Genomic DNA, 24301 nt, shown 5'->3' on the forward strand with positions numbered 1-24301 from the left:
TAGCTGATGGGGGGGATGGTTTGAACGGTCAAGGGGAGCCTCTGAAATGCAATGGGGCACACTGGCTTGGCTTGGTGTGGTCTTGAGGAAGGAGACAAGACGCAGAGCGCCCATACTGCGGGCCAGAGTGGTGGTCGCCACGGCATCCCGTGTCTACATGGTCCCAACGGCCAGTCCAACATGTCTAGCACATAAGACATACCTGCAGCGAGGGAACTCTAGAGTCGGTTTGAACTAGTTTTGACTGCTGCAAAGTTTCTAACAGCAAACTTGGAGCTGATAAAAGTGGGTCTTAGGAGGGAAGCCTTGGGGAGAAATTATGTCCGACAGTGTTAGGCATGGAAGGACTACCAGACTGCAAAGTTTCAGCTCAAGAAAGCAAGTGTAGCTAGTACTTGTTGTACAAAGTCATGATTGAGCCAGAAATCCATTTGTAGAAGTGCTGCTCATATTCTCCACATGAGCATGCCATATCTTTTCTCTAAGTGAAGCATTGGCATATAATAGATGCTCTGAAAAGAGTTGGGGGATAGCTTAAGCAGAAGAATGGAAAGAAGTGTAAAACAGTGTTGCCAAGGGTGAAAATGAGAGAAAGTTACAAAGGGACCTTCTCCAATAATTGACCAGTGGCCATGGGAATGTTACTGGAGGTGAAATGTAACTATGTGAGGCTGTGGTAGAAATTTGGGTTCAAGGAATAAAGTGCAAGGGGCAAATGAAACCAAATTAGTGAGTGCACACAAGGTGTTTGATCTGTGGTAGGGCTACCAGATGGATTCCAATGGCTATGAAACTTCACAGGATCAAATATTAGATGAAAATAGGCTTGCACACCAAATTTGGGATTTGCTGGAGAAGTTTTCCAATGTAGACTTGAAAAACCCTAGAAAGGGGCAGAAATGGGTTTCTGCTTAGAACCCTATTCAAATAAATTCCCACAAATCCAATATTTGGTGTAGGGGCATTATTTGAGCATTAAGGCACGCACAAAAAGTTTGAGGTCAATTGGAGAAACTTTATAATGTAAAGTTTGTCAAAGTCAAAAATCAACAGAGAGGGTTTTGAGGGTCTTAGGACAAGTTACTCTATACTCCTTGGTGTACCACTTGCTGTGGATGCCTTATTGGAGTACTTGAACATGTCCACCAAATTTGAGCATAATTGGAGACACTTCACAATGTAGAGTTACTCAAATTTGATTTTGGACAGATAGGGTTTTTGGGTGATTAGGGGAGCCAAATGAACTTGGATTGAAATGAAACTTGGCAAGATCATCAAGAATATCATAGATGACATGCTAGAATTTTACTGGAATTTATTGAGAATATTTCTTATAGAAATATTCCAAAAGAATGAAATAGGCAGGAATGGTTTTGAAGGGATTTGCCCGATATTTTGAACATGGCCATGTGTTGAAACTCATAAATATGGAATAAATATATCCACTGAGTTTCCCTAAATTTTCTGAAATATTTTGAAGGCAATAAAAATAACTTTCCTTCGTAGGAGACCATTTCTGGCCTCACAGAAGGGCTTTTAAATAAAATAAGAAAATAACTTTTAAAATAATAATATGGTGGTTTTTGAAAGTCATTTTGATAATGGTTTTAAATAAAACAATTGGTGCAAAAGAAACTCCCTATTTTGAGGACTTGTAGTACAAACCTCATCTTTGGGGTTTGAAAGTTTAATTCAAAGAAAAGCTTTTTGGTGAAAATAATATTTGGTAAAAATAGATATTTGTCCTAAACACATGGTATGATCATTAGGCAGGAGAACATGGAGTGAGGAGGTGATTAGGAGGATGGCAAGAATTAATGGGGATCAATCACATGCAATTAAACAAACAGGCACACAATAGTCACTCCAATCATCACAATCATTCACAAAAATTTTAATTGGTCCTAAATTTTGAAATAAGTTACTTAGTCAGGAAAGCCAAAACTGGGGTGTGACAGACCTTACCCTCTTAAGAAAATCTCGTCCCCAAGATTTCTAGGCTAGGGATTGGTGAGATACAAAATCTTGAGTCGGAGGTGGTCTTCATGTCTCCATGTTGTTGTGGTGGTCTTGAGGTGCTTGATGATACAACTTAGATTGTCTGCACGTCCATGACTGATCATGAGCGGGATCTGGCAATAAGTTAGGCTTGACCGAGGTCAAGGGCTAGGTAAGCTAAGTTCGTGCAAGGTTTTGGCTTGCAAGTGTATTCCAAAGTCAGAATACGTGGCAAGATGGTGTGTCTGGGATCTGGTCCTGGGGTTTCGCGTGCCGGTTAGTGACATCAAGATGTCTCGTGTTAGAACGCACTACCAAAGTCTTCTCATGGCTTCCTGCTTACGAGGAAGTCCTTGACTTCCTTTCAGCAGTCAAGCTATCGTCGCATATAGTCTTCGTAGGCTTCTCGTGGAAGGGTCCGGGTTGGGTCTCACCTATGAGTCTAAGCTCGGAGACTCAGAGTTCAGATTAGGTCCTGCCATCTGGGAGGGTTGCGAGGGTTTCTGGATAAGCTGGCTACCCAAGAGTATAGACGAGTCATCCAATCCCAAGGTTTGCGACTTGGCGGGCGGAAATCACCTTTAGCAGGTTTCCACCACGACCTACTAGTACTTGCGTCCTTAATATGGACCAAGGAGAGGTCGTCTGATCCTTTCGCTTGTCAAAGGGCTTCATCATCTTGAATCGTCGAGGTTTCTTGACGTCGTTGATGTGGTCGGTGCGTGGTCGGTGGTTGACTTTTGTTGCTTCATCGTCGTTGTCGTGGCTTCCTTATCACGGCAGTTCTTCGTCTTGACTTGCGTAGGATAGTCTTCCGTTGTCTTGGGATTGCTTCAAGAAGTCCACCTTCTCGAGATACATCGGTACCCTCGAGAGGCATAACAATCGGCGTTCCTGGGTTCGTCCAAACAGGACTAAGGTGTGTTCTTCCTCTTACTGGGTGAGTAAGTATGTCATCAGTGAGGATGACAACCTACCTTCCCAAACACGACATAAGCACAATGCTCATGGGTTAGGCGAGGAGAACGAGGACTTGCTATGGGCGGGTACTGGCCACATTTCAACGACTTAGAGTCGTCTTCTATGGTCGTAGTCCATCCATCTTGTGGCTAAGCGAAGCTTTAGGGTCTTAAGGAAATTAGGATGTGGGCGAACAGTTATCATCTTATCTCTAAGCACATTCCTTAGATGCCAATAGTTTGACTGCTAACTTGAGGCAACATCACCTCATCTCATCAAGGATATCACCCTACGTGGGTCAACTCCACACCGCTCAAGGTAGTCAACTCCGGGTTGAGGGAAGAACTAAACCCAAACACTTACAAGTATGGCGTAGCCCCCAACTGTACATGCATTACTATGCAAGGACCTTGGGGAGACATACAGCTACCACAATTGAATCTGAGGCACAACAAATCCAATTGTCCACCTAAGTCATCCCATGGACACGGTACTACACTACTATATTAAGGAAACACATAGTATACCAATCCAATATCTTGCTTCCTTCCTATGAATCTGATCAAATGATCTATCAATCCGATCAATCATCACTAGACGTGTCACTTCTACAAATCCAACATTGATGGGGTTCTACATAGTCTCCTAGAGTCCTCGTAATTCACATATTACTGCAAGAATTACGTCATAGTATATCCACCAACTTCAATAATCATGGCCATCTAATCTCCAAGGCCAAACTACATAGGTTGTAAATCTATTTAACAACTCCAAGTATACGCATTCTATATCCACCGAGAATCATGGTATCATGATCGAGATTAACGAGCTAAATCCAATTTACTCCGAACCATGTGGTCTTTGTCATCCTCAATACTCTATTAAGATTACCTATTTAAATCCAAGACTCAAATCCAATAAGAAGTCTACTTGATACTCCAAGTAATTATGGTAATTATCTCCAAACCATGCCAACTACTAGCTAAAGTCATGTATACCACCAAGAATAATGTTCGCGATCATAATCATCCTACTAAATCCAATCTTACTCCAGATCATGTAGGTTATACTACTGTATCAACTCGTTCCACCAAGTAGTCTAGCTATATCCTCAAGACACATATCATCATCACAACAATCTTAGTCTAATGCTCTCATATCGGAGATCGGTCCTCTTATGGCATCAAGGTTACAGTGCTAGCTTGAGATGGAAGGATACTTTTTCACAGTGATCACTCGTTCCATAAGGAACCCGGTGCTAAGCGGGGTTTACCGGGAACCTACACGAGTTCTGGCAAGTCCGTGTACTTGACACGTGACCAGAAAATTGAGCCGGAAAGGCTTTTGGAGGTTAGTCTGGTCTGGTGTGGTTTTTCCAATCTCGAGGGGAAAACACACTCCTACGGGTTGCGTGTGGTTAAGCGTAGCACAGTCAGTGTCTTCAACGTCAGCCGTCCTTCGAAGCGGATCCTTGGCGCATCTGCCTTGCCGTCTTCAGTTGTCGAGAGGGTGTGAGAGAAAGAGAGAGAGCACAGAGGGGAGTGTCTAAGGGTCTTAGTGCAATCAAACAAGCATTGAAAAATCAACTCAAACAAGTAATAAAATTATTTTGAACATCAAAATAAGACAAGAGATATAACCGCATGCTTGTTGCCTAAGCAAAAATGTGACTTATATCAAAGCACAAACAACAACAACAACAACAACAACAACACACAACATGGTCCATCCGAACCATTTCATGGACTCGACTTCGTATAGGGAATTCATGACTCATCCTATCCTAGGTTCTGGGAATCGAAAGTCGTGCTTGCTTCTTGCTTCGGAGAGGAGTCCGCTGAGTCTTCTGGACCTTCTCATGGTGTTGTAACGCCTCTTGTTGTTGCTTGCTGAAGCAATTCGCTTGAGTTGTAAGGAACTCTGGTTGTCTTCTCGTCTGGGAAGTTGCTCACGAAGATGGTTCTTCATAGGTGTCACTGACAGGGTCTTCTGTTGTCTTCATCATCTTGTCAGTGTCTTCTTGTCTTCCGAGGCGTTGAGAGTCTCAAGGGGACATCTTCATGCACCGATATTCACATGACATGATAGAGTTCTGATCTGTCAATCATACTAATTGCGATATCGACACCTAGAGCGGGGGATGAAGAGAACCGTTTTCCTGCTCACGAAGGTGAGGCGGACCAAATGGCAAAGTTCTCATCCACCGGTGGTGGTCGACACAATTCCTTATAACTGACAGGGTCCCTCTATTAGTGATGCAGATCAAGGTTTGCATATATTATCTCCATACTATCATAGGCGAAAGTGGCATCACTCTGGAACAGTGTCTAGGGTTTCACCATCTTGTAAGCCTCGATAACCTTGTTCCTCATGGAGGTACTACTGTTGGTGTCGTCTGGTCATAGAGTTGCCTTCTTTGTCCTTCAGCACATGTGTTTGCCTGGAAAGGTTACTTCCTTCCGTGCTGCCCACGAGGATTTCAATTTATCCCATGGTCAGAAGGGCATAAGGTTCTAGCGACCATTAGCAAGTTTTGGAAAAGTATACGAGGAGTGTCAAGAAAATAAGAATGGAAGGCTAGAGCATAACCTTCATTTTCTTTGATGATTTCGGAGAGTCGAGAAAATATATAGGTTTTGTAAGTAGTTTTGAAGGATCTAGAAAGCAGTTTTATCCTGACTAACGTCTGTGCTAACTAAGGGCTTCCTACAGTCAGGATGGCTCCAATACCATCTCTGTGGGGACCCCGACTGGTAAGTCGAGATCGCCGTGCCCAGTGATCCCAAGGATCAATGCTCACTGAACACAGATACTGAATAATAGAGTCTTACATCCATACATACCGTTTGATACAATAAATGACCACTTCGGTCGAGTCTTACATACATAAGGCCTTAAAGGCCAAAGCACCAAACAAGACCAATAGCGGAATTATTGGTTGAAAGCGTGAACCCATGCCATCAGCCTTAACCTACACGCATTCTGACTGGGAAGCGTCCTAGCTCGCAAGCACGTCACCGAGTTAATCATCACCATATCCTGTCTTTCATACCTGGTCAATGAAATAACCAGTGGCAAGCCAATGAGTACTTTGAATGTACTCGCAAACAACCCATGATACGAACAATGAAAGTGAAGGATAACAGTATCATGCATCTTTAGTGTAACTCATCTGGGTGGAATGATCATGAATATGCATCAAGTTAAAGAATTACTCTTGAAGAACAGGTTACAGATATCAACATATCTGTTAAGGGTTGAACCATTCGGGTTCACCCTATATGCCAAGTCATAGGACTTGTCATAACCTCAATGTATTAATGAGGGTTAAACCGTCCGGGTTTACCCTATATGCCAAGTCACCGAACTTGGTCATATTATTATGATTATCATAACAACACCTTTTTAAACACCACACACACACACACTTTCACACTTGGTTTATGCGGAAACGCTGGACATAGTTTAAGCAGCACCACCCAACTGTCCTTGACCGTGGACACGGCTATTCGAATAGTTTACACTCTGCAGAGGTAGTACGCTGGACCCACGAGAAATAGGAAACTTCCGTGTCATCCACGACTTGCGGTATATCACATATACCCGAGGTAAGTACCCGATCATCATCTTTCCCCTGACGATACTAGACAAAGAGGTCCACTCGATTGGTACCCAGCCCACATGTTGTACGTCTTACGAGAACCGACTCTGGACAGTATCAACCATGTGGGGACCAACGGTGTGCCTGGAACTCATAATAATGGCATAGTCGTCCTACCTGGCACGACCCCATCACGAGAGTGACACCGATCACTCCCGCCACTAGTAATGTGGCTCTTTGCTAGTACCGACCAGAGTAATCAACAAAGCCCCGTCCCATAAAGGGGTATCGTGGTCGTACTGGTAAGGTTGGGACGGTCGACACATCATAAATCTAATCCCATTTTTGAAACCATACTCACACAAAACACAGGTGCATCACTTCACCAAAAGTGATCACCAACTCATCATCACCCTCGGGCATTAGTGGCACCCGACGGGGTTTTCATAAACTCTTTATTTAGCTCATCATCATGCTCATGATAAAATGCTCTATCTTTACTTGTCAACATACTAATAACATGACCCTCAAGGGTTAGGGTCAAGCTCAGTGCAATGATCTTACTCTACTAGTCAACATGACAGTAGCATGATCCTCATAGATGGTAGGGTCAAGCTCATCATGCTTGTGCTCCGAGGAGCCATATGAATAACATTACTATCATGCAAGTGCTTCGAAGAATCCTTCGGTACCATTACCACAATGATGAACCGGCATCGTGATCACATGCAACGGGAAAATACCAACTATACTAGCATGCAACAATGTTTCTGCTCAAGTCATGGTCAAAGGCTGCTTGCCTTGCTCACGTAAGTCCTTGGGGTCTTCGAGGTCTTCCGCTCAGTCCCCGAATACTCCGTCTACCGTCAACTATCGTTGGAAATAACCATAGTAAGCCACACATCAAGCAGAAATAAAAGTGTTCTATAAATAGAAGTTTTATTTTTCTTGGACCTCTCTGGACATAAGAAAAATACCTGAAGCTTCTCACAGGAGATTTGAATCGTCAAGGATTTTTGAATAGGTGAAAGGAGAAATAGGTGGCCATTGAAGAAGCCAACAGAAATCATTCTCTTAAAAATGAGTGAAGGCACCCATTTAACAGAGAATGATTTTAGAAATATTTAGGAAGTGGTTTCACTCGATTTGGAGATGGTATGAATATTCTAGAGATTTGACAATGAGGAATAAATAGCAATAGGAGCTATTTATTTATTGCAACAGAAATAAGTCACACAAAAATGTTGACCAGGGTTCTAAAAATGGAGAATGATTTTAGAAGGCTCTGGGAGTTTGAATCACTCCATTTGGAGTTGAAATGAAGCCTATGGGATTTTTAAAAGGTGGGATATTTTATATCCAGATTGGGATTTTAAATAAAACACCACAAAAAGTTGGGAGGGAAAAATGTGCAAAGCACTTATTTGGATAGGCCTCATTTTTAGGATCCTGCAGAAATTTGAACCAAGAGATTTGGAGTTAGAATGAATTTATGGGAGATTTTTGAAGTTGCAGATAAATGAAAAAGACAAAAGGGGGCCTCCAGACTTAGCTATGTTGCGCACAAGGCGCTAGAGACAGAGATGGGCCGGCCCGGTTGCGCAGGCCGCCTGGGAGGCTGCTGACGTCGAAGGCGTAACCCTGTGAATGCGCCTTCGTGCGCAGGAGGCGCCAATCAGCCACGGCGGCGCCACTTAAAGCCCGGGCCAACCGGTGAGGGGCTGACGATGGGCCCTGCTCGTCAGCTCCGTCCCTAACCTCCAGCCGGCACGGGAGAGCAGCAGGGGCGTGGTTGCCGCGGGGCGCCCCGCCTCGGGCCACCCCCTGCCCAGGCGAGAGCGCCGGCGGGCTCAGGAGGCCGCGCCGCCTCCATTCCCACCCACGGCGCCCGCGGAGAGGGGCTGGAACAGGGGAGCCGACGCGCATCTCCGGGAAACCGACGATGGTGGTCACCATGGCATCCCGTGTCTACATGGTTCCAATGGCCAGTCCAACATGTCTAGCACGTAAGACATACCTGCAGCAAGGGAACTCTAGAGTTTGGCAACTAGCAGAGTCGGTTTGAACTAGTTTTGACTGCTGCAAAGTTTCTAACAGCAAACTTGGAGCTGATAAAAGTGGGTCTTAGGAGGGAAGCCTTGGGGAGAAATTATGTCTGGCAGTGTTAGGCATGGAAGGACTACCAGACTGCAAAGTTTCAGCTCAAGAAAGCAAGTGTAGCTAGTACTTGTTGTACAAAGTCATGATTGAGCCAGAAATCCATTTGTAGAAGTGCTGCTCATATTCTCCACATGAGCATGCCATATCTTTTCTCTAAGTGAAGCATTGGCATATAATAGATGCTCTGAAAAGAGTTGGGGGATAGCTTAAGCAGAAGAATGGAAAGAAGGGTAAAACAGTGTTGCCAAGGGTGAAAATGAGAGAAAGTTACAAAGGGACCTTCTCCAATAATTGACCAGTGGCCATGGGAATGTTACTGGAGGTGAAATGTAACTATGTGAGTCTGTGGTAGAAATTTGGGCTCAAGGAATAAAGTGCAAGGGGCAAATGAAACCAAATTAGTGAGTGCACACAAGGTGTTTGATCTATGGAAGGCTACCAGCTGGATTCCAATGGCTATGAAACTTAACAGGATCAAATAATAGATGAAAATAGGCTTGCACACCAAATTTGGGATTTGCTCGAGAAGTTTTCCAATGTAGACTTGAAAAACACTACAAAGGGGCAGAAATGGGTTTCTGCTTAGAACCCTATTCAAATAAATTCCCACAAATCCAATATTTGGTGTAGGGGCATTATTTGAGCATTAAGGCATGCACAAAAAGTTTGAGGTCAATTGGAGAAACTTTATAATGTAAAGTTTGTCAAAGTCAGAAATCAACACAGAGGGCTTTGAGGGTCTTAGGACAAGTTACTCTACTCTCCTTGGTGTACCACTTGTTGTGGATGCCTTATTGGAGTACTGGAACATGTCCACCAAATTTGAGCACAATTGGAAACACTTCACAATGTAGAGTTACTCAAATTTGATTTTGGACACATAGGGTTTTAGGGTGATTAGGGGAGCCAAATCAACTTGGATTGAAATGAAACTTGGCAAGATCATCAAGAATATCATAGATGACATGCTAGAATTTTGCTGGAATTTATTGAGAATATTTCTTATAGAAATATTCCAAAAGCTTGAAATAGGCACGAATGGTTTTGAAGGGATTTGGCCAATATTTTGAACATGACCATGTGTTGAAACTCATAAATATGGAATAAAGATATCCACTGAGTTTCCCTAAATTTTCTGAAATATTTTGAAGGCAATAAAAATAACTTTCCTTCATAGGAGACCATTTCTGGCCTCATAGAAGGGCTTTTAAATAAAATAATAAAATAACTTTTAAAATAATAATATGGTGGTTTTTGAAATTAATTTTGATGATGGTTTTAAATAAAACAATTGGTGCAAAATAAACTCCCTAATTTGAGGACTTGTAGTACAAACCTCATCTGAGGGATTTGAAAGTTTAATTCAAAGAAAAGCTTTTTGGTGAAAATAATATTTGGTAAAAATAGATATTTGTCCTAAACACATGGTATGATCATTAGGCAGGAGATCATGGAGTGAGGAGGTGATTAGGAGGATGGCAAGAATTAATGAGGATCAATCACATGCAATTAAACAAACAGGCAAACAATAGTCACTCCAAGCATCACAATCATTCACAAAAATTTTAATTGGTCCTAAATTTTTAAATAAGTTACTTAGTGAGGAAAGCGAAAACTGGGGTGTGGCACATTATTAGGATAATCATCTGATGGACAAGACCCAAATTATATATGTAGCATATTGATCGTGTAATTTTATTGCTATTGTTTTCTGCGTGACAAGTATTTATTCCTATGACCATGAGTTCATATAACTCAGTGGCACCGGAGGAATACCTTGTGTGTATCAAACGTCACAACGTAATTGGGTGACTATAAAGGTGCTCTACAGGTATCTCCGAAGGTGTCCGTTGAGTTAGTATGGATCAAGATTGGGATTTGTCACTCCGTGTGACGGAGAGGTATGTCGGGGCCCACTCGATAATACAACATCACACACAAGCCTTGCAAGCAATGTGACTAAGTGTAAGTCACGGGATCTTGTATTACGGAACGAGTAAAGAGACTTGCCGGTAACGAGATTGAAATAGGTATGCGGATACCGATGAACAAATCTCTGGCAAGTAACATACCGAAGGACAAAGGCAATGATATACGGGATTATATGAATCCTTGACACTGAGGTTCAACCGATACGATCTTCGGAGAATATGTAGGATCCAATATGGGCATCCAGGTCCCGCTATTGGCTATTGATCGGAGAGTGTCTCAGGTCATGTCTGCATAGTTCTCGAACCCGCAGGGTCTGCACACTTAAGGTTCGGTGATGTTTCGGTATAGTTGAGTTATAGGTGTTGGTAACTGAAAGTTGTTCAGAGTCCCGTATGAGATCCATGACGTCACGAGGATCCCCGGAATGGTCCGGAGGTAAAGATTGATATATAGGAAGCCCTGTTTTGGTCACCGGAAAAGTTTCGGGCTCATCGGTAGTGTATCGGGAGTGCCGGGAGGGGTGCCGGGGACCATCGGGAGGGGTGTCACGCCCCAAGGGGTCTCATGGGCTATGGTAAGATATAAACCAGCCCCTAGTGGGCTGGAATAAGTTCACACTAAGGTCCATAAGGTTTGAGAAGGAAAAAACACAAGGTGGAAAGAGTTTCCAAATGGGAAGGTGGAATCCTACTCCAAGTAGGATTGGAGTAGGACTCCTCCACCTCCAATTTCAGCCAAACCTTGAGGTTTTGAGGCTGCCTCCTCCCCTCCCTCCCTCCTATATATACTAGGGGTATTGAGGGTTTTTTAGACACAACTTTGCCACGTGCTGCTCGACCCTATACCACACAGTTTTTCCTCTAGACCGTATTTCTGCGGAGCTTAGGCGAAGCCCTGCCGGAGTAGATCATCACCACCACCGGCGCACTGTCACTCTGCCGGAGAACTCTTCTACCTCTCCACCCCCTCTTGCTGGATCAAAAAGGTGCAGATCATCATCGACTTGTACGTGTGCTGAATGCGGAGGTGTCGTCCGTTCGGCACTAGATCAGGACGGATCGTGATGAAGTTCGCGGGACGGATCGTGATGAAGTTCGCAGGAAGGATCGTGATGAAGTTCGCGGGATGGATCGTGATGAGATAGTACGACTACGGCAATCTGAATCATGGAAACGTTCCACTACAGCAACCGCGTTATATATGCTTCCGCTTAGCGATCTACAAGGGTATGTGGATCTAATCTCCTCTCGTAGATGAACATCGCCATGATAGTTCTTCGTGTGCGTAGGAAATTTTTTGTTTCCCATGCAACGTTCCCCAACAGTGGCATTAGAGCTAGGTTCATGTGTAGATGTTATCTCAAGTAGAACACAAAGGTTTTTGTGGACGGTGATGTTCAATTTGCTGCCCTCCTTAGTCTTTTCTCGATTCGGCAGTATTGTTGGATTGAAGCGGCCTGGCCCCACATTATTCGTACGCTTACGAAAGACTGGTTTCATCGATTGACATGCAACCTCGTTGCATAAAGATGACTGGCGGGTGTCGATTTCTTCAACTTTAGTTGAATTGGTTTTGACCGAGGCGGTCCTTGGAGAGGTTAAATAGAAATTTGCACATCTCCGTTGGGGTCTTTGCGTAAGTAAGATGCGATCATACTAGATACCCATAACAGCCACGTAAAACATGCAACAACAAATTAGAGGACGTCTAACTTATTTTTGTAGGGTATGCTTGTGATATGATATGGCCAATGACGTGATGTGATATATTGGATGTATGAGATGATCATGTTTTAATAGTTAATATCGACTTGCCCATCGATGGTACAGCAACCGGCAGGAGCTATAGCGTTGTCTTTAAACTAACGTTTGTGTTTGCAGATGCGTTTACTATATTGCTAGAACGTAGCTTTAGTAGTAATAGCATAAGTAGCACGAGAACCCCGATGGGGACAAGTTGATGGAGATCATGGTGACGCGCCGGTGACAAGAACATTGAGCCGGTGCTTTGGTGATGGAGATCAAGAAGCACATGATGATGGCCATATCATGTCACTTATGAATTGCATGTGATGTTAATCCTTTTATGCACCTTATTTTTCTTAGAACGACGGTAGCATTATGAGGTGATCTCTCACTAAAATTTCAAGACAAAATTGTGTTCTCCCCTACCATGCACCGTTGCAACAGTTCGTCGTTTCGAGACACCACGTGATGATCAGGTGTGATAGACTCGACGTTCACATACAATGGGTGCAAAATAGTTGCACGCGTGGAACACTCGGGTTAAGCTTGACGAGCCTAGCATGTGCAAACATGGCCTCGGAACACACGAGACCGAAAGGTCAAGCATGAATCATATAGTTGATATGAATAGCATAGAGATGCTTACCACTGAAACTATTCTCAACTCACGTGATGATCGGGCTTGAGTTAGCGGATTTGGATCATGTACCACTCAAATGACTAGAGAGATGTACTTTTTGAGTGGGAGTTCTTAAGTAATATGATTAACTGAACTATTTATCATGAACATAGTCTAATGGTCCTTGCGAATTATGATGTAGCTTGCGCTATAGCTCTACTGTTTTTATATGTTCCTAGAGAAAATTTAGTTGAAAGTTGATAGTAGCAACTTTGCGGACTGAGTCCGTAAAACCGAGGATTGTCCTCATTGCTGCGCAGAAGGCTTATGCCCTTAATGCACCACTCGGTGTGCTACACCTCGAGCGTCGTCTTTAGATGTTGCGAACATCTGACATACACGTTTTTTATGACTACGTGAAAGTTCAGTGCATAATACTTAATGGCTTAGAAGCAAGGCGCCGAAGATGTTTTGAAACGTCGGGGAACATAAGAGATGTTCTAGGACATGAAATTGAGATTTCATGCTCGTGTGAGACCTCCGACAAGATTCTTTGTCTACAAAGTAGAGGAGAAAAACTCAAATTGTTGAGCATGTTCTCAGATTGTCTGAGTACTACAATCGCTTGAATCAAGTGGGAGTTAATCTTCCAGATGAGATAGTGATGGTTCTCCAAAGTCACTGCCACCAAGCTGCTAGAGCTTTGTGATGAACTATAAACATATCAAGGACAGATATGATGATCCTTGAGCGATTCGCAATGTTTGACACTACGAAAGTAGAAATCAAGAAGGAGCGTCAATTGTTGATGGTTGGTAAAACCACTAGTTTCAAGTAGGGCAAGGGCTAGAAGGGATACTTCATGAAACGGAAAATCAGTTGTGCTCCAATGAAGAAACCCAAGATTGAACCCAAGCCCGAGACTAAGTTCTTCTATTATGAGGGGAACGGTCACGGAGGCAGAGCTACCCTAAATACTTGGTAGATAAGAAGGCTGACAAAGTCAACAGAAGTATATTTGATATACATGATATTGATGTGTACTTTACTAGTACTCCTAGTAGCACGAGGGTATTGGATACTGGTTTGGTTGCTAAGTGATTAGTAACTCGAAATGAAAGCTACGGTATAAATGGAGACTAGCTAAAGGCGATGTGAAGATACGTGTTGGAAGAGTTCCCAAGGTTGATGTGATCAAACATCGCACGCTCCCTCTATCATCGGGATTGGTGGTAAACCTAAATAATTGTTATTTGGTGTTTGCGTTGAGCATGAGCATGATTTGATCGTGTTTATTGCAATACGATTATTCATTTAAAGAGAATAATAATTATTCTATTTGCTTGAATAATTACCCTCAATGGTTTATTGAATCGCGATTGTAGTGTTACACATGTTCATAATATTTGTGCCAAAAGATACAAAGTAATAATGATAGTACCACTTAGTTGTGGCACTGCCACTTCAGTCATGTTGGTATAAACTACATGAAGAAGCTCCATGTTGATGGATCTTTGTACTCACTCATTTTTGAAACGTTTGAGACATGCAAACCATACCTGTTAGTATAAATGCATGAAGAAGCTCCATAGAGATGGATCATTTGGACTCACTTGATTTTGAATCACTTGAGACATGCAAATCATGCCACATGAAACAAGAGAGTAACTTGTTGGGAGTAATACATTTTTGATGTGTGCAGTCCAATGAGTGCTGAGGCACGCAGTGGATATCGTTATGTTCTTACTTCACTGACGATTTGAGTAGATACAGGAGTATTTACTTGAAGAATCACAAGTCTGAAATATTGAAAAGTTCAAAGTTATTTCAGAGTGAATATCGTCGTGACAAGAGGATAAACTGTCTACGATACGATCATAGAGATGAATATCTGAGTTACGAGTTTTGGTACGCAGTTAAAATAATGTGGAAATTGTTTTGTAGTTCATGCCACCTCAAACACCATAGTGTGATGATGTGTCTAAAAGTCATAGCCGCGCCCTATTGGATATAGCACATACTATGATGTCTCTTATCAAATTACCACTATCGTTTATGGGTTATGCATTAGAGACAACCGCATTCACTTTAAATAGGGCACCGCGTATTTCCGTTGAGATGATACAGTATAGACTATGGTTTGGAGAAACCTAAGCTGTCATTTCTTGAAAGTTTGGGGCTGCGATGCTTATGTGAAAAAGTTTCAGTCTGTTAAGCTCGAACCTAAAGCGGATAAATGCCTCTTCATAGGATATCCAAAAAAGTTGGATACATCTGCTATCTCAGATTCGGGAGCAAAGTTTTTGTTTCTAGAAACGGGTCCTTTCTCGAGGAAACGTTTCTCTCGAAAGAATTGAGTGGGAAGGTGGTGGAACTTGATGAGGTTAGTGAACCGTCACTTCAACCAATGTGTAGCAGGGCGCGGGAAGATGTTCCTGTGGCGCATACACCAATTGAAGTGGAAGCTGATGATGGTGATCATTGGAGCTTCGGATCAAGTTACTACAAACATCGTAGGTCGACAAAGGTCGCGTACTACCACAGAGTGGTACGGTAACCCTGTCTTAGAGGTCATGTTGTTGAACAACAATGAACCTACGAGCTATGGAGAAGCGATGGTGGGCCCGAATTCCGACAAATGGCTGGAGGCCATGAAATCCGAGAGAGGAACCATGTATGAAAACAAAGTGTAGACTTTGGAAGAACTATTTGATGGTAGTAAGACTATTAAGTGAAGATGGATCTTTAAAAGGGAGACAGACGATGATGGTGACTGTTCACCATTAAGAAAAGCTTGACTTATCGCAAAGATGTTTTTGACAAGATCAAAGAGTTGACTATGATGAGACTTTCTCACTCATAGCGATGCTAAAAGTTTGTTGGAATTATGTTTGTAGTTGCTGCATTATTTATGAAATATTGCACATAGGATGTCAAAACATTGTTTCCTTGACGGTTTCCTTGAGGAAAGGTTGTATGTGATACAACCATAAGATTTTGTCGATCCTAAGGATACTAACAAGTATGCAAGCTCCAGTGATCCTTTTATGGACTAGTGCAAGCATCTTGGAGTTGGGATATACGCTTTGATGAGATGATCAAAGCTTTTGGGTTTGTGCAAGGTTTATGAGAAACTTGTATTTCCAAAGAAGTGAGTGGGAGCACTATAGTATTTCTGATAAAGTATATGTGGTTGACATATTGTTGATCGGAAGTAATGTAAAATTTCTATAAAGCATAAAGGTTGTTTTGAAAGGGGTTTTACAAAGGAAGACCTGGATAGAGCTACTTGAACATTGTGCATCAAGATCTATGGAGATAGTTCGAAATACTAAACAGGACTTTCAAATGAAATGCATGCCTTGACAAGTTTTTGAAGAAGTTCAAAATAGATCAACAAAGAAGGAGTTCTAGGTTGTGTTGTAAGGTGTGAATTTGAGTAAGACTCAAAATCCCGACCACGGAAGAAGAAAGAGAAAGGACGAAGGTCATCCCCTATGCCTTGGCCATAGACTCTACAGTATGCCATGCTGTGTACCGCACCTGATGTGTGCCTTGCCACAAGTCTATTAAGAGGTACAAAGAGTGATCCAGGATTGAATCACTGAACATCAGTCAAAATTATCCTTAGTAACTAATCAACTAAGGATTTTTTGTTTCTCGATTATGGAGGTGGTTAAAGAGTTCGTCGTAAAGGGTTACGTTGATGCAAGCTTTGACACTAATACAAATAACTATGAGTAGTGAAACAGATTTGTATAGTAGAGTAGATGTTTGGAGTATTTTCGGATAGCACGTAGTAGCATCATCTATAAGATGACATAAAGATTTGTAAAAGCACACACGGATCTGAAAGATTCAGAACTGTTGACTAAAACCTCTCTCACGAGCAAGACGTGATCAGACCCCAGAACTCTATGGGTGTTGGATTCATTGAAATCACATGGTGATGTGAACTAGATTATTGACTCTAGTGCAAGTGGGAGACTGTTGGAAATATGCCCTAGAGGCAATAATAAATTAGTTATTATTATATTTCCTTGTTCATAATAATCGTTATTATCCAAGCTAGAAGTGTATTGATTGGAAACTCAAATACATGTGTGGATACATAGACAACACACTGTCCCTAGTGAGCCTCTAGTTGACTAGTTCATTCATCAAAGATGGCCAAGGTTTCGTGGCCATAGTCAAGTGTTGTCACTTGATAACGGGATCACATCATTAGGAGAATCATGTGACGGATAAGACCGAAATTTATACATAGCATATTGATCGTGTAATTTTATTGCTATTGTTTTCTGCGTGTCAAGTATTTATTCCTATGACCATGAGATCATATAACTCACTGGCACCGGAGGAATACCTTGTGTGTATCCAACATCAAAACGTAACTGGGTGACTATAAAGGTGCTCTACACGTATCTCCGAAGGTGTCCGTTGAGCTAGTATGGATCAAGACTGGGATTTGTCACTCCGTGTGACGGAGAGGTATCTCGGGGCCCACTCGGTAATACAACATGACACACAAGCCTTAAAAGCAATGTGACTAAGTGTAAGTCACGGGATCTTATATTACGTAACGAGTAAAGAGACTTGCCGGTAACGAGATTGAAATAGGTATGCGGATACCGACGATCAAATCTCGGGCAAGTAACATACTGAAGGACAAAGGGAATGACATACGGGATTATATGAATCTTTGACACTGAGGTTCAACCGATAAGATCTTCGGAGAATATGTAGGATCCAATATGGGCATCCAGGTCCCGTTATTGGATATTGATCGGAGAGTATCTCAGGTCATGTTTGCATAGTTCTCGAACCCGCAGGGTCTGCACACTTAAGGTTCGGTGACGTTTTGGTATACTTGAGTTATAGGTATTGGTAATCGAAAGTTGTTCGGAGTCCCGGATGAGATCGAGGACATGACGAGGAGCTCCGGAATGGTCCACAGGTAAAGATTGATATATATATAGGAAGTCCTGTTTTGGTCACCGGAAAAGTTTCGGGCTCATCGGTAGTGTACCGGGAGTGCCGGGAGGGGTGCCGGGGACCATCGGGAGGGGTGTCACGCCCCAAGGGGTCTCATGGGCTATGGGAAGAGATAAACTAGCCCCTAGTTGGCTGGAATAAGTTCCCACTAAGGCCCATAAAGTTTGAGAAGGAAAAAACACAAGGTGAAAAGAGTTTCCACGTGGGAAGGTGGAATCCTACTCCAAGTAGGATTGGAGTAGGAATCCTCCAGCTCCAATTTCGGCCAAACCTTGAGGTTTTGAGGCTGCCTCCTCCCCTCCCTCCCTCCTATATATACTAGGGGTATTGAGGGTTTTTGAGACACAACTTTGCCACGTGTTGCTCGAGCCAATACCAAGCAGTTTATCCTCTAGATCGTATTTCTAGGGAGCTTAGGCGAAGCCCTGCCGGAGTAGATCATCACCACCGCCGGCGCGCCGTCACGCTGTCGGAGAACTCTTCTACATCTCCGCCCCCTCTTGCTGGATCAAGAAGGTGGAGATCGTCATCGAGCTCTACGTGTGCTGGACGTGGAGGTGTCGTTTGTTCGGCACTAGATCGGGACGGATCGTGATGAAGTTCGCATCACGGATCATGGTGAAGTTCATGGGACGGATCATGATGAAGTTCGCGGGACGGATCGTGATGAGATAGTATGACTACGGCGATCTGAATTGCGGAAACGTTCCACTACATCAACCTCGTTATATACACTTCCGCTTAGCGATCTACAAGGGTATGTGGGTCTAATCTCCTATCGTAGATGAACATCACCATGATAGGTCTTCGTGTGTGTAGGAATTTTTTTTCCCGTGCAACGTTCCCCAACAGCTTGTTCCCTTGTCCCTCTTTGAAATTGGCCGTTGTGGGATCGCTTCCCGCCAAAGCTATAAGGGAAGAGGACCCGGGCCTCCATTATAAAACAGAGAGGGTAGGATACTTGAGGGGAGAGTTGATTCTGACCCAAGAGCAACACACAAAGCCACCAAACCCCCGGAGGCTCGAGAGCACTGTACTAGTTCATCCACTAACCTCCACGAGAGTCAATCCACCAAAAGCAGGAGTAGAGTTTTACGCTTCGCAGCACCCCGAACCTGGCTAAATTGTTGTGTTCCGTGTTTCCCTCACCATCAAGTGAGTCCTTCGCCGTTTCCATCGAGTAGCGGGCTAGGCGAGGCCGAGTAGGGAGAGATCTTCGTACACGCCCGTGTGTTCGAATCCTTAGGGTTTTGCGGTGCCTGAAATCCGACATTTGGCGCGTCGGGTAGGGGGCGTGTGAAGGTCTTCTCCTAGCTTCCTCCTCCCCAGGCCGCTACTCCGATGGCCGGCAACCAACAAGCTTCTTCGAGCCTCGCCGAGCTGGTCTCCGACCGCCACATCACCACTGTTGGAAGCACGCATGCCGGTGTCATGGTAACAGGCGGCTCGTACCAGGTCGTCAACATCGTTTCCACCGTGCGGTCACACGTGACACCCAAGTGCACGGCGGCTGGGCGGCGACCCACGCACCCGCAGCGCGCCACATCAACTTGGGGGACCTCGGCGCACACAACGTGTTGTAGATGGCAAGAGAGATGCTCTGCCAACGACCGACACCAGGGGCCTTCGACGCCTGGGCGGACCACATCATGGATCTGATCGCCATCGCGCAGAAGACCATCCAACCCGGTGCTTCCTTAAAACCACGGGCGCCGGAGGCTCGCACCGGGTGCCGGTCCCCGGGCCTGCGAGCATCGGGGCTCTACCCACGCTAGGCGAGGCCGAGAGAGACGCCCTTCGCGCTGCCCTCCTCCTTCTCTAGACCCTAGCAACCGGCCCCGAGGCGCACCACACCGAAAACCACCAGGGGCGTGAGTAGAACGGCGGACGAATGATGCACACGCTAGTGCGCATCACTGAGACTAGGTCGGCCCTCGACAATCTGGGGCGGCTAGACAGGAGCGCTCCCACCAACGCAGCCAGCAGAGGGCAGAGGCGATGGCGCGGGTGAACTACGACAACAGAGACATGCCAGGACACCAAGGAGGGAATCATCACCGGGTGACGCCACGACCAGCCAACGAAAGCAACAGGAACAAGCGACTTCGCGCGGAGGCCTTTTGCAGGAAGAACTCCGAGCAATACTGTCAGGGGGAACCCCCTTCGCCACCGAGAGGGACCGCCACCGTCGCGGTGCTGACCGGTCACGGAGGACGGCCGAGCACTTACATGGAGTCGTCCGTGCCGGAGTATGCGACATCACCTGACCCTCCCGACGAGGAAGAGCTTCGGGCGTCCCCCCGGGCACCTATCCCCCTCGGGAGTGACGAACGTTTTGGGGCCCCTCCTTGAGCCGGGCCCAGGAGGCATGGGCAGGGAGGCGCCCTCAAGCCGCGGGGCACGGCGCCAGCCTCCTTCTCAATGGGAGAACTACGTAAGGCTAAACCCCCGGGCCTCAGGAGGACAAGTCGAGTGCCGCGACGAGACGCAAGCGGCACGGGTCACCCGCAGCAACCAAGATGCAGGCATGGGAGCCGAGGGTGAGGCCTCGTGAGGCGCTCCTGAGGCACAAGGGAGTTATTCGAGGTAAGTTTTGTTGGATTCACTGCCTTAGGAAGTGTCTACTCACCGTAGGGACTTCAATTATTCGGGGCATACTTCTGTGTGTCGTATCATTTGCGCAATCTTTTATGACTTTTGTTGCACCCACTTGGCAACCTGACACGCTGCCTTGCTTGCATCTTTTGGCGATCCACCTCCCTCGCTCTAGGGCTCCAGCCGGCACGCGTCACCCCAACGCGGGGACTGGAGAAGCCCCACGACTCCTCAGGATCACAATCGACAGGATAAAATCAGAGTCGCTTGAGCATCAAGGGGGGCTCCTGAGCATCGCGCCTCAGGGGTCTTACCGGTCACAAGGCCACCTGCCGCCCTTGATATCGTCCTCGGTGATCCGGTCGTTATCAGGGGTGGCAGGGCTTGACCCCGTAGTTGAGATCGTTCATTCGGTCGCAAGGAGCGGCGGTCGGAAAATGTGTGGGACCGGGTCCTAGCGACGCAGAGCCGCTTGAATGTCAAAAGGGGGCTCCTGAGCATCGCGCTTCACGGGCCTTACCGGTGGCAAGGCCACGTGCCTCCTTTGACATCATCCTTGATCCGGCTGTTATCAGGTGAGGCAGGGCCTGGCCCCGTAGCTACATCCGTTCACTCGGTCACACACGACGGTGGTTGGGAAATGTACGGGACTGGATCCTAGCGATGTAGAGACGCTCAAACGTCCGAAGGGGCCCCCTAAGCATCGCGCCTCAGGGACCTTACCGGTCACAAGGCCACCTGCCGCCCTTGATACCGTCCTCGGCGATCTGGTCGTCGTTAGGGGTGGCAGGGTCGAACCCCGTAGCTACATCCGTTCACTTGGTCACACGCGACGGTGGTTGGGAAATGTGCGGGACTGGGACCTGACGACATAGAGCTGTAGAAAATACCTTAACTGGCATCCGGCCAAGGAGCACGCAAGACCTGCATCAACCCGTCGCACATGTGCATCGTCCTTCAATCCTTTCGGAACATACTTCATCCAGTGACACTCTCACGTAATAACGAGCATAGGTTGTATACACCCAGGGACCCCCGAGGATGCGGAAGGTGTCCACCCCACGCCTTGTGGAAGATCTATGTTCCACGCTGGGTATAGATGGAGGAAATCAACACAGTCCACCAATGACTTCCGGAATCGGGCGCCTATGCCTCGGGGGTAGGGACACTCGCGAGGCCAAAGCGTCCTCGCGACCTCTCATATACACCCCCACCGTGACACTCTCACGTAATAACAAGCCGAGGCGGTATACACCCAGGGCCCCCTGACGACGTGGAGGGGTCCATCCCACGCCTAGTGGCAGCCCTACGCTTCGTGTTGGGGAGAAGACAAAGGCAATCAGTGTGTTCCACCAATGACCATTCTCGCAGCTAGCAAGGAAACCCATATAGTCCGCCAATGACTATGCCAGCCTGAGTGCCGGACGCGGCGTTTGCTTGCTTTTCTTGGATTTCGAACTATCTTCCGCTCACTTTAAACTGTCTTATTTCAAAAGTTGATTTTTCCAATCTCAGTGCCCGACGATTGAAAAAAAAGGAGGGAAAACTTTCTCTGGCGTTTCTTATTTCACTGCCTTTGAAACCTCCCATTTGGAGGATGTGTTTGGAGATAACCGCTCCGCACCGCCCCTAGGAGACAAGGAGCATGAAGGCAAGGACTGGCCACCCCAGGGGCAAACGTTTTCCAGTAGTCAACCCCCGCCCGGGGGTCCGGACCGAAACTTGATACCACCACCAAGAGTCTCGGGAGGCCTCATGACCCCCTGGGGCGATGACCATAGGATCAAAGTGCCGAATCGCTCGGGGCGCCAGAAAGGGGGCTCCTAGCCATGCCTCGGGAGCCTTACCGGACGTAATGCCACCAGCCACTGTTGGAGCCGTCCGGGAGCCCCGGAGAGCGTCAGGAATAGCGGGGCCCCGCCCCGTGAAGCGCGAGCCTAACGGTGGTGGGTAGATGTGCGGATCCGGGGTCTTACGATGCAGAGCGGCTTGAGTGTCAAGGGGGGCTCTTGAGCAGCGTGCCTCAGGAGCCTTACTAGTCGGAAAGCCACTCGACCCCCAGGGTGTCGGGGCTTTGCCCCATGAGAAGCAACCTTGGTAACGGGGTTGCGCCCCACGGTGGCAGGGAAATGTGCGGGACCGGGACCTGCACACACAGAGTGTTGAAAGGGTCTTCACCTCGTCCCACTTACGAAACAGGAGTTGTATAGGAGGAACTACGCAAGGGACCGACACAAACCCACAAGCTAAGTGCCCCGCGGGCCCAGACCGGGACCCTCTCACTTTACGACAAACTAACGGTGAAATTAAAACATGCGCACTAACGAAGGGATGGAGGGCCTAAGGATTCGACTGCAGCAAGGAGTGAGGCCAACGGCCAAGAACGCGGCAACATGAGAGGTGCCTCGGGAGGGCATGACCTCCTGATGCTCCTGCTTCCCCCCGTCGTCCTGAGCCAGGACTGATACAGCAACGGGCCCTAAGCTTCGCAGCCCGACCGCAGCGACCACCGACGTGCAAACCATCAACTCAGGAGCAAAAGGTAAAAGGAGAACGGCGAATGTAATAACAGGAACGGTTTAACGCCCGACCGGGCAGGATCTTTTCTAACATCGCAGGAACATGTAAGCAGGAGATAGGGGACACCTAGGGGGAGGGGCCGCTAGCGGTGCCCTTGACGACCACAGGCTCGGTGGCGGAGTCCTCTTCCTCGCTGGAGACAGGCACCCGGGCGCACCGCTCCACCAGGGTGTCCACGTGAGGGCGGACTTCGTCCCAGAGAAGACATTGGGACCCTACAGGCGTCGGCTCGACGACGCGCCGAAGGTCGAGCTCCGGAGCAAGGCGACACAGGTTGGAGAAGACAAGCGTCAAGGCAAGGCCCAGAAGCTCGCACCTCGGCCACGTTGTCCTCCTCCATGCGGGAGACGTCGGTCTCCAGCGTCACCACCACCTTCTCGAAGAAGGTGAGGTAGCCCCCGTTGCTAGTCATGTTATGCAGCGCTGGGGCCTCCCCCACGAATCGGTGCGTCACATTGACCTCCCGGCTAGTAATGTCGGCGAACTGCTTGGCGCGCTGGTACGCCATCGTTCACGCATACGATGCCTCACCCTTGGCATCCAAGACGGCGTCGGTCACCTCCTAGACCTGCTGCTGCAGCGACGCCAGCTCCGCCTTGGCCTCCGCCTCGCCCTGGCGGGCGGCCTGGAGGTCGGCCTCGGCTCTCTCAAGCCGAGACCGCAACCCCTCCACCTCCTCTTGGAGCTTGCCAAGCCTTGGCTTCTTGGAGGAGGGCACGCTGGAGAAGATGGAAGATCAACCCCAGGGCAGCAGATGAAGCAACAAGTAAAGGATACGCAATGAAGGACTTACTCGTCAGCCATAGCCCAGCGGTGACGGACACGCGTTGGCCCGAAGGGCCCTCCGCTGCTGCCTCTGGGGGCGGACGAAGGCGCAGGAGGCACCACACGTTTCCCTCAGTCGGAACCGTCTCCGGGGGATGCCATGAAGACGAAGAGCAAAGGAGAGAAGAGGTTTTATTGCGACAAACAAATGAAGCAGAGAGGAAGCTCGAGGTTGCGGTGCCCCCCCCCCCCCCGATGGGACTGGGCGAGCTTATAGGCGAGCCCTAGCCACCAACCATCGCTGGAGCGTGGGCATCGCACACCCCATGAGGGTCGCGAGGTGGGCCGTCG

The sequence above is a fragment of the Hordeum vulgare genome, chromosome 2H (assembly GCF_904849725.1).
Source record: "Hordeum vulgare subsp. vulgare chromosome 2H, MorexV3_pseudomolecules_assembly, whole genome shotgun sequence".
NCBI classification, from domain to species: Eukaryota; Viridiplantae; Streptophyta; class Magnoliopsida; order Poales; family Poaceae; genus Hordeum; species Hordeum vulgare.